We start from the raw sequence: 12,440 nt of genomic DNA, 5'->3' as shown, positions 1-12,440 counted from the left end.
ACATGGTCTAAGTGGATGGCTCTGATAACACAGAGAGCTTGAATGGGAAATCTTGAAAGGCCTGGTCTAGTGGAGGTGATCTCAAGTTGGCCTGAAGGTATCAACTGTGCTAAACCTCCAGAGGAGAAAGTAACTCATGCTGAGGAAGCTCCTCCTTACAATGACCTTTCTGATGATGAAAAGAAATATGCTTTGTTCACAGACGGTTCCTGTTGTCTTGTTGGAAACAAGCAAAGGTGGAAGTCTGCAGTGTGGAGTCCAACACGCCGAGTTGCAGAAGCAAAGGATGGAGAAGGAGAATCCAGTCAGTTCGCAGAGGTAAAAGCTGTCCAGCTAGCTCTCGACATAGCTGAACGTGAGAGATGGCCAAAGCTTTATGTCTACACCGACTCATGGATGGTAGCCAATGCTCTATGGGGTTGGCTAAAGAACTGGAAAAAGAGTGGTTGGCAGAGGAAAGGAAAACCCATTTGGGCAGCTGACCTGTGGCAGGACATTGCTGATTGAGTCGAGAGAATTCCAGTGAAGGTGAGAGACATTGATGCTCACATTCCTAAGAGCAAAGCTACTGAGGAACAGCAACACAACCATCAGGCGGATCTAGCTGCAAGAGTTTCTCAAGTAGGCATGGACTCTAATCTTGATCTCGACTGGAAACACCGAGGTGAGATATTCTTAGCTCGGTGGGCTCATGATTCGTCAGGACATCAAGGCAGAGATGCAACATACCAGTGGGCTTGTGACAGATCCATAGCCATTTCCATGGATGCTATCACACAAGTCATCCATGACTGTGACACTTGTGCTGCTATTAAGCAGGCAAAACAAATTAAGCCCTTGTGGTATGGTGACAGATGGTCCAAGTACAAGTATGGTGAAGCTTGGCAGATTGACTACATCACTCTACCACGTTCTCGTTCTGGTAAACAATACGTGCTTACTATGGTAGAGGCAAACACTGGATGGTTGGAAACTTATCCAGTTCCACATGCAACTGCACGCAACATCATTCTCGGTCTGGAGAGACAGATCCTGTGGAGACACGGAACTCCGGAGAGGATTGAGTCAGACAACGGAACTCATTTCAAGAACAACCTTGTAAAGAACTGGGCAAAAGAGCACGGTATTGAGTGGATATTCCATGTTCCCTAATATGCACCAGCTTCAGGGAAGATTGAACACTACAACGGTTTGTTGAAGACCACTCTTAAAGCCATGGGGGGTGGATCTTTGAAAAACTGGGAAAAACATTTAGCGCAAGCAACCTGGCTGGTAAATAGTAGAGGTTCAGTGAACCGAGCTGGACCTGCACATTCAGATCTGATGCAGAAAGTGGAAGGTGATAGAGTTCCTGTTGTTAGAGAGAAGAATCTGTTAGGTAAAACTGTTTGGGTATTTTCTCCCTCAGAAGAGGCTAAACCTGTCCAAGGGGTGGTTTCATCTGAAGGTCCGGATCACACTTATTGGGTAATGCAAGCGAATGGTGAAATTCAGTGTATTCCACAAAGAAATTTAACTTTAGCTGAAAGAGTTTAATTTCAAACTGTTATACTGTCCATTTCACTGGCACTTGTCATAGACTCATTTGCCACCCATGCACACACCCCCACACACACACCCCTCCCCCTTATTTAAGGACAGGCTAAGTAAAGAATGAAGGAAATATGTTTAAAGTTCATACTAATTGATGATAAATAGCCCTGGGACTCAGATGCCACAGTGTACCCTATTAGACCACTATTCAGATTATAAAGCTAAAATAATCCTTTCAGAAACCTTCACTGTACTGGGATACAAAGGAAAACATCAGACAAATCCTGAAAACCTCCAGGGTAAATAACATTCAGAGTCTGCAATGGGAAATGGGCCAAATGACAGTCAAGTTATTATGGTCTGTCAGAGGACCAATATTCATTGCTTCTGTATTATACAGGAAAGAGCAGCTGAATGTAGCTGACTTGCTGCCACCTTTAGTTCAGCAGGTCAAGATATAAGGAAGTGAAGAGATCCCTATCGCAAAAATGCTCCTTATCTCCTGTGTACATTAGTCTGAATTATGAGATATTAAAGTCAGGCATACATGAATTTACATCAATATAGATGCTGGAATCTTGAATGGGGGGAGGGGCTTACATGCAATATTTTATCAGGCAACATTCCTGAGAGCTGTTTATGTTGATTTTTGAGCTAAGTGGTTTCAGGCTATGATCTGTGATGGAGGAAGATATGTTAGAAGAAAGTGATTTGTTCCTTCCCCAGTCTAAATTTCTGTGTAGATTTATATTGCCATTAGATAATTGTTGTGGAAGATGATTAAGAAAATAACCCTTCTTCCATTTCTCAGATGCTAGGTTTCTGGCAGGTGTGCTTTACTTATTCTAGTTCAATGGTATCTCTCCTCCAGTAACTAGAGCTAAATAATTTTAACAAACTGTTGTCATCGTTTTAAATTTTGGTACTGCAACTCTTCAAAGATATTCACCATTCTGTTCACTTGATTTTCAGGGAGAAAAGTGACCATCTGCCTTTGAGGATCTGGACCTTGGATAGTATATCACTTGTTTTCTCTAAAAAGGCATTGCAAATATCCAGGTATATTCTTCATTTTTCACCTTGTCTCATGAGTTTCCATTTCTCATACTTGGAAGAATTCATCTCATCCTATAAAAACTTTTCATCTAATGCTTCTAGTTATTTTATGATATTTTTATCACATCCCACACTTGGCCATTGTTTTTAAAACATTATTTTAAAATCATTGAATTTCATGTGTAGATCCAGTCACTTTTTCATTTATCATTAGTGTATTTAGGTGATTTTTGGCTGCTCCCTGCTTTTCAAAATGGATATGGAATGTTTTTCCTTATCATACCACTTGCTCAGTCAGTTAAAAGTTACAAAGAGTTACAATTAGTCCTCAATCAGGTTCTGGGCTTCACAGGCAGAAATTCATACAGTACAATTGACATGATTTCTTCCTATCCTGGATAACGAAACAAAGCCATAGCTTATCTCTATTCGTCAGGGCTTTTTTCAATGAAACCCTAAAGGCACATGCAGATAACTTTTCCCCCTCCCATTTCAAATTTTCAAAATCAGACTCCTCATGAGATGTAAACCATGTACTAGAGAAGCAGATTCAGTAATAGAATATGGAACATTTCTCATGGCTACTGTTCGTAATGAGTTGAATTGCCTGCATTTCTCTGGTGCTGTCCTGAAGGGACAAAAGCCTCAAAAATGCTCTGAACCAGACAATGGGGCAGGAGCCAGCAGGTCTGGTTTTTCAGGAAAATGCCCACGTTGCCCAGGCTTGTCTGAACATGCCCTGGAGTCCAAGTGGGCCAGCTGTGTGTGCCTTTGGCCACGTTTGGAGAAAACTCTTTCTATATGTTACAGTGTCAGGTTTTTACCTCTCAGTCTTTGTTGTCACTGGCCACTACTGTCTCAGGAAATCTCTAAGTACCAGCCCAGAGAGCCAGAGCCTTGCCTTGCAAGGGTCCAAGCTCTGGAAGAAATCACTTGGAATCCAAGCTGTGTTTCTGTTTACCCAGACAAGACTGTAAGATCCCTCACTGTATAGCATTTAAGGCCCCAGGGCAGAGTGGACGTGTCTCATCGGGCTGCGAGATGAACCCCAGGAGGACCTGAGCCCCGGGGACAGTTTCATTTTATTGGAAGAAGCGATGACCACTGCTGCAAAGAATTGCAGCAGAAAAACTTCTCCAAATAGGCAAAGCTACAAAGCCAACAAGCCCTGCAAGCTCCAGCAGCAACCTCTTCTCCACAAGGCTTTCAGCTACAAAGCCTTCGGAGATAAATCCTATATGTGCCTCAGTGACAAGCTGCAGAAACCAACAGAAAGTGAAACTGTGCTCCTGCAGCTTCCACGTGGTCAATGCCATTTTGGTTTTGTTTAAATATCCACGTGTGCCGTGGGGTGCCACAATCAGTGAGCAATTACAAAATCTGATTTTTATAAGCATCTTCTGTGGTTTCTGGATTTTTGCTCATATTGTTTAAATTGTTACTTGTTCCTGCTGGTGAGATGTCTGTTCCACAACTGAATATTTTGAACCAGTAAATAGGTTTTATTAATATTTTCCTTGGAAATTTTTTAATTAATGAGGTTATTAATACTTTTATTAATCATTCCACCTATTGAATATTAGTAGCCTCCTTATGATCATAACAGGTGCCCTGTAATGGTTTAGCACAAGTGCTAACCTGCCTGCTCCCCCAACACAAAAGTGAGGGAAGACTAACACACAACTCAGGGCTGAGATAAATGATCCGTTTCTGTGCAGCACAATATCAGTGTCTGAGTCACTGCTTTATGAAGTTGATTTTTATTTCAGGCCACTTACAGTGGTTACAGTTATTATTTTTAATTAAAATATTTGATTTGCTATCGGTGTTACCAGATCACTCTGGAGTATGCACAACTATGAAAATCCAGATATGAGACAGGGCCTTTTCTGCAGAATAAGACCAAATATTACAGGTCTCTACTCAGAATGGCTTAGATACTTCTGACTTCCTCTGGAAAGAGTTGAACTCACAAGTTGCTTGGGACTGAAAATTTGTGTAGTTCTTTCTCTGTTCCGACAGAGTGTCTCCTTTCAGTGTCTCATATGATTACTTGCCCTTCCCATCTGTTGCTCCTTTTTTTTTTTTTTTTTAGGGACAAGGTCAAGATTTTATACAAATTCAAATATGTTAATTGTTCATTTATCTTACTTTTTGATGGTAGACTTATAGTTCAAGAACTAGTAGTAATTAATAGCCTTTTATTGTATTATATGCAAGTCACTAGATGGATTCTTTTCTAGAACAGACACCACTAAAACTAATATTTTACAAACCACAAAGCAGTCTAGTATGAAGAAAAGCATGTTTTTTCTTGGAAAATATTATTGACAGAAGCTACCTCTGAATCAATTTGCCTGAATGTTCGATACCTTTCACATTATTTTAAGTGTTGTCTTCAATAGTCATATATGTGACACACATTACATTTCCCCAGGGAAAAAAGAAAATGTTTTCACAATAGATCAACCCAATATTGAACTCTGAATAACCTCATAACATCAGTTTTCTATAAGGTACCACTTACACTTTGTGCGTAAATACTTGAACTTTATATTTGCTTATTAAAATATTTGTAGGCAGCAGAAAAAACACAGCTCAAAGCTTATTAATTTGGGGCCCTTATTTGAAAGAACTTTCTAACTGTCCCATACTGTAGTAATGGCTGATTTGATTTTATGTAAAATGTCATGAATTTTCAAGGGTACCATAGGGGAAAAGAATTGCAGCAGTTCTGGAAATAAATATGAAAGTGGAAATAAATATTTTGGCTTATATGAGTAAGAGTGTAAAGAAAACTGAAGACTTCAAGTCTGGAAGGCAGATAGTGGGGCAGATAGACATGGTGCTTTAAATGCATAAGGTGTGAGCAAGAGACTTCAATTGTTTGGCATTTACTGAGAGTCATCGAACCACTTTTGTTGCAAAAGACCTTTAACATCTTACACTCCAACCGTAATCTAACTATACCAAAAATGGTGCTAAACTATGTCAACACCACATCTATGCATCTTTTAAACAACTACAGTGACATGGAAGTCCCTGGAGAGCCTAGTCCAGTGTTTGATAACCCTTTCACTCAATAATTTTTTTTTTCTATTTTCCAGTGTAAACCTTCCCTGGTGCAATTTAAGGCCACTTCTTCTCATGTTATCACTTGTTACTAGGGAGAAGAGACCAACACCCACCATACTCCTACCCCCTTTCTAGTAGTTGCAGAGAGAAATAAGGTCTCCCTTTAGTCTCTTTTCCCCAAACTAAACAAACTTTTTGAGCATGTTACTCAATGCCCTCATCCACATAATTGATAAAGATACTAAAGAAAACTGGCCCAAATACTGAGCCCTGTAGAACACCACTTATGACCAGCTACCAACTGGATTTAACTACATTCACCACCACTCTTTGGACATGGCCATCCAGCCAACCACCCATCCAAGCCATGAGCAGCCAGTTTCTCCAGAAAGATACTGTGGAATAGTGTCAAATGCTTTAATGAAGTCCAGTTAGACAATATACACAGCCTTTCCTTATCCACTAACTAGGTTGCCCTGTCATGGAAGGAGATCAATTTTGTCAAGCAGGACCTGCTCTTCATGAACCATTGGTGACTGAAGAAGATCACCTGGACTGGAGCAGATCACCTGGTTGCCCTGCATGTGATGTGTCATGACACTCAAGATCGTCTGCTCCACAGTTCTTCACAGACGCCAAGGTCAGATTAACAGGCCTGTAGTTTCATGGATTCTCCTTCCAACCCTTCTTGTAGATGGGTTCATATTTGGTAATCTCTGATTAACTGATAGAAATTGGCCTAGTGAGCACATAAGTCAGCTATTTTAGTATCCTTAGGTACATGCCATTTGGTCCCATAGACTCGTGTATGTCTAAGTTGTGCAACAGGTTGCTTTCCATCTCCTCTTGGAATATGAGGGCTTTATTCTGCTCTCTATCTCTATCTTTCAGCTCTGTGAACCAGGTCCACTGTTTTTACTAAGAACTGAGGTAAAGAAGATATTGAAGATTTTAATACCTTCTTTGCCTCAATTTTTAATAGCAGGAAAGGTTGTATTCCAGACAACTGGCCTTCTGAGCTGGCAGATGGAGGCAGGGAGCAGTACAGTTCCCCTGTAATCCAGGAGGAAGTAGTTAGAGACCTGCTCAGTGACTTGGATCCCCACAAGTCCATGGGACCAGATGGGATCCAACCTAGGGTGCTGAGAGAGCTGGCAGATGATCTGGCCAGGCCACTCTCCATCATTCTTCAACACTCCTGGCTCACTGGAGAGGTCCCACAAGACTGGAAGCTGGCCAACATGGTGCCCATCCACAGGAAGGGCCGGTTGGATGAGCCAGGGAATTACAGGCCTGTCAGCTTGACCTCAGTGCCAGGAAAGTTTCTGGAACAGGTCATCATGAGTGGAATCACACAGACCTTACAGGATGGCCAAGGGATCAGGCCCAGCCAGCATGGATTTAGGAAGGGCAGGTCCAGGCTCTCCAACCTGACCTCCTTCTATGATCAGGTGAGCTGCCTGGTGGATGTGGGGAAAGCTGTGGATGTAGTCTACCTGGACCTCAGCAAGGCCTTTGACACCATCCCCCATAGCAAACTCCTGGACAAGCTTTCAGCCTGTGGCTCGGACAGCAGCACTCTGCACTGGGTTAGGAACTGGCTGGAGGACCGAGCCCAGAGAGTGGTGGTGAATGATGCCACATCCAGCTGGCAGCCAGTCACTAGTGGTGTCCCCCAGGGATCAGTGCTGGGCCCCATGCTCTTTGATATCTTCACTGATGATCTGGAGAAGGGTATTGAGCCCATCATCAGTAAATTTGCAGATGACACCAAGCTGGGGGCAAATATTGATCTGTTAGAGGGTAGGAAAGCTCTGCAGAGGGACCTCGACAGGCTGGACAGATGGGTAGAATCCAACGGCATGAGATATAACACATCTAAATGCCAGGTTTGACACATTGGCCACAACAACCACATGCAGTGCTACAGGCTGGGGTCAGAGTGGCTGGAGAGTAGCCAGGCAGAAAGGGACCTGGGGGTACTGGTTGATAGTAGGCTGAACATGAGCCAGCAGTGTGCCCAGGCAGCCAAGAAGGTCAATGGCATCCTGGCCTGCATCAGGAATAGTGTGGCCAGCAGGAGCAGGGAATTCATTGTGCCCCTGTACTCAGCACTGGTTAGGCCACACCTTGTGTCCTGTGTCCAGTTCTGGGCCCCTCAGTTTACGAAAGATGTTGAGTTGCTGGAATGTGTCCAGAGAAGGGCAACAAAGCTGTTGAGGGCTTTGGAGCACAAGGCCTATGAGGAAAGGCTGAGGGGGCTGGGGTTGCTTATCCAGGAGAAGAGGAGGCTCAGAGGAGACCTTATTGCTCTCTACAACTACCTGAAGGGAGGTTGTAGGCAGGTGGGGGTTGGTCTCTTTTCCCAGGCAACCAGCTTTTTTCTCATCTTTGACCACTATATTCCCCTCTGCATCCAGGAAAGGACAGATATTCTCTTTAGTCTTTTCCTTGATATTTGTAGAATAATTTCTTGTTTTCTTTAACTGCTAAACCAGATTCATATCTAGTTGGGCTTAGGCACTTCTAAGTTTCTTGCTACATACCCCCGCAACAACTCTGTTGTCCTTCTGGGTGGCCTGCCTATTTTCTGTTGATCATTGAGTTAGATGGAAGATTGGTTAATATTGTTACATTATATGTACAATTTTTATTGTTTCCTACCTAAACCAGAGTGGATTTGAGTGAAGAATGATTTTACTAAGTCATCATAAGAAATGATACATAATAATTTTATTATGCTTTATTTTTCAAAACGTGTCAGATATTTAATTTTAAGCCTTGCAGAACACCTTTCTCAATTTGAAAGACTCTAAAGTAAAAGCACAGGAAAAGGAAAATCAGCACATTAAACATTACAGATTTTTTTCTTCACAGCTTTTTTTCTGAAGAAGAATTATTCTAGATTTGTCTTTTGTCTAGCTTTGTCAATCTGCTGTTATACAGAGAAAATAAAGTCATACAAGGCTGATAAAAAGCCTGTTCAATAAACTTGAACCAAAGGGTATCCTGGAGGGTTGTATTTCTGAAATCACTTTCCCTATTTAGGTTTGATATTTGCTATTAATGGTTGTCAGCACAGGATGTTTTTGGTCTTTCAGTGATTTTACATAGAAAATTAATGAACACATTTGTTTTAAAGTTAGCTTTCTACATAAGAGAAACTTTTTCACCTTAGGAGCACCAAGAATTACAATATTCTCTGGGAGGACAATTCCTTTTAAGCTTGAAGAAATGCAACTTATTTCTGAATCGAACAACATGCAGGTACCAGTAAATTTAATTTCTCTGCATCTTTGTAATTTACCCTACACATCTTTGTAATTTACCCTACACATCTTTGTAATTTACCCTACACATAGACACATTAGAATGAAATAGAAGACAAAGAATAATAACAAGAACAATAGAAGACAAAGTCTCAAGGGTGGAATGAAAGCTGAAGTGTTTTCATGTTTCACAGTCATTTCAGGAATACAGAAATTCCTTTAAAGTATATATAAAGAGATCAAGATTAAAACGTATTTAAAAGCTTAGTGAAAACATTTAGAAAGAAAGTATTTTTATATATACTTGCCTAGATATAATGAAAAAATATTTTTGCCTTTCTTAGGAAAAAAAAAAAAAGTATTTTTGTGCACAAATTATTGAAGCCAAATGTGGAAATGTTTGGACACACTCGTAAGGCCTAATTTGTCTTTTATATTCAGTTGCCTTAACATCCCTAACTTTACATTTTTCCTGTAAAAGCAAGCTCTTTAAGGAAAATTAACAGAATACCAGATTAGGACATATGTTGAGATATCATGCAAATGTAATGAGTTAATATAGTTAATGGCTATTAAGAGTTTATTATGCTGGTTACACTTATTAGCTTGGATACAGTACGACAGTGTGAACCACTGTGCTGTCATGTTTTATTCTGTATATACCACAAATGATAACTTATTTAACAGTGCTGAATTTCAGTCTTTATAACAGATTCCATTAATCTGCTGTTTGTTTGTCTGGGCACCTATACTCAGTGTATATAGGTACCTTTACTAGACATCAAAAAACCCAAACAGACAAACACACACTCCCAAAAAAAACCAAACCCACAACAAACAAACAAAAAACAACAAAAAAACCCTAACAACCACCACCAACAACAACAAAAAAATAGTTTTAATTTGATTTCCTGAGAATATGAGGATATGAAAAGTGAAGATATCCTGCTTACCTACCTGTCAGTCCTTCCCTGAAAACTGACCCTATCTTCAGTGCACTGTGACAAAAGGGTAAAATACAAGAAAAGACAAACTTCTCAAAGCCAATTAAATACTAAATTTTCATGAAAATACAGGGCTTGATAACAGACAGAGCATCAAATTAGAGCACTTGGTGAAGAAAAGTCTTCAGTCTGCTCCTGTGACTTTTCCATTCTCTTCTGTCTGTTGTCTTTTCTGGTCCAGTGGGGCCACCAAAAAGATTTTGGGCATAAGGAATAAACAGAAAACATGTCTTCTGACTAAACTGTTTTAGAGGATAATGTCAGTAGAATTTAAGGATTCACTAGATATTACAAAAAATGTGTTTCATTTTGTTTTATATTACAAATATTCTCAATAAATTGTTTACTCTCATTCTGAAACTTGAATTCCTTAATGTTTTGTGTATGAGTAAATATCTAACATTACCAGTCTTCTGATAAAACTTTTCTGCATTGTTTATACTAAATTAGCTATTAGAAATTAGTCATTGCAGATAACACATATATGAATACTGCTTCTAACTTTTAAGTAAACTTGAAAGTCAGCATTAAGTGGCCTCATACCTTTCATTGAATAGACACTGTTGTGATTTAAGCATAGCTAGTTGGCAACAAAGCAACCACCCAGCTGATGGGATGATGAGGGGAAAATACAATAAAAGGCTGGAAGATCAAGATAAAGGGCAGGAAGGTCCTACTCACCAATTATGGTCATGGGCAAAAGACAGACACCCTGGGAGAACAAAAATCAATTCTGTTTGAAAAAAATCACCACCAAACTGTCAATTGAACTAAAATAGCCCAATGATAAATACAACTGGATCTTAAATACACCTTCCCCCCACCCCTTCCTTCTTCCCTGGCCCAGCTCTGCTACATCCTCCACCTCAGCAGCTCAGGAAGGCAAGGTGTAGTGTTTGCAGTCAGTCTTAGTCCATTACATGTTGTTCTGCCACTTTTTGCTCCTCAGGGGAAAACTCCTCACAATCCTCCTTTGCAACAAGATAGTGTCTCTCACACAGGACACAGTTTCCCACAGACCTTTCCAACTAATGCGGGTTCCTTCTGTGGTCTACAAATTTCCTAGTGATGGATCTCTCCAATGTGGGCTTTCCTGAGTCATGGGCTTCTTTGGGAGCTCCAGCATGGGGTCCTCCATGGATTTCAGACAGGATTCTTCTCCACTGTTGATATCTGTGGACTGCAAGGGCTCAGTCTGCCATCTCATCATGGGCCAAAGGGGAGTAGCAGTTTTGATGTGTGTGTGAGCACGGTTGTATCCACCAGGTCCCAATTCTCTCTAAAACAAAAAAGATCCTAAACCAAAGGAAATTACCCAACAGGGTTCCCCTCTTTCATATGTTATGAAAAAGGCACTGATTGGCTTGACCTTGGCCAGAGTTGAGTCCAGCTTTGAGCTGAAGGAGCTTCTTGGAGCTTCTTGAAACTTCTCACTAGGGCCACACCAATAGTCCCCTCCTCCACTACCAGGCACAAACCCAACAAAAGGAAAATGCTTATGAAACTGCCTTTTTTGAAATGATAGCAGCGATATGTCTCAGAACTATCCTAGTGTGACAATATGAAAAATGGTGCACCTATAGTGGTGTGAAAATGTCCCTGTTATACAAAGCATATGAAAAGGGAAAACATTCCATATATAGGAGCACTCCACATATATTTATATCTTGCATGACCTATATATGTATGCATATATATATGTATAAAACATTTAATTACTAATTATATATTTTCTATTAATTTCTACATATATTTTTATTAATTGTTTTACTGCAATTAATGGGAGTGAAGACAGGTGTAGAAGGAAGGAATCAATGATACACCAATTTATTGAACCATAATGAATATCTATTTGAGTAAGATGTTCTTCCTGCTCAATTTTTTCCTCATGAATCTGCTATTTTGATCTAAATCACAGAAGATTTAAGCATATTATTTAAAATCTTTGTTTTCTGTGAGATATTTTCACACAAAATTATAGACATCACCAGCCCTGCCTAAACCAATTTGGAACTTTAGACAATAAAATATAGTGATATCATGGTTCCTAAGACTGAAATTGTTGAATGTCTACGTTAAAAAACTATATCAATGTTAAAGACATCACATTAATATCAATGAAATACATTTTAATTGTAAATTAAGTATGATGATCTGTTACAATATATCATTAAGAATGCCATAAAAATATCCCTATAATAGTATGCTAAAAAGAGATAGGTTATGCATAGCAAAAGCTGTGCAGTATCCACTTTATATGGGATTTAATTATTGCAATAGAAGATAATGACTGTTTAAGTACAGCAGAAGTACAAGAATTCCAATGTGATACTACAACATTTTGAACTAAAGAAATTGAAATATCTCCTTTAAAGCTGAAGACAGAACAAATGATTCAAGTGAAGAGAATAAAATTATTTCTGAAAAAGATGAGAGGACATTAAAAATTTCTCTCGTCTCACTATAAATAAAGACAAGATAGTGATCTTCAGAGTAAAAATTA

The sequence above is a fragment of the Melanerpes formicivorus genome, unplaced genomic scaffold (assembly GCF_026170545.1).
Source record: "Melanerpes formicivorus ecotype bairdi unplaced genomic scaffold, bMelFor1.0.p_v2 SCAF_1, whole genome shotgun sequence".
In the NCBI taxonomy this organism is placed as follows: domain Eukaryota; kingdom Metazoa; phylum Chordata; class Aves; order Piciformes; family Picidae; genus Melanerpes; species Melanerpes formicivorus.
The sequence above is the reverse complement of the archived record's forward strand: the minus strand, read 5'-3'. Positions refer to the sequence as shown.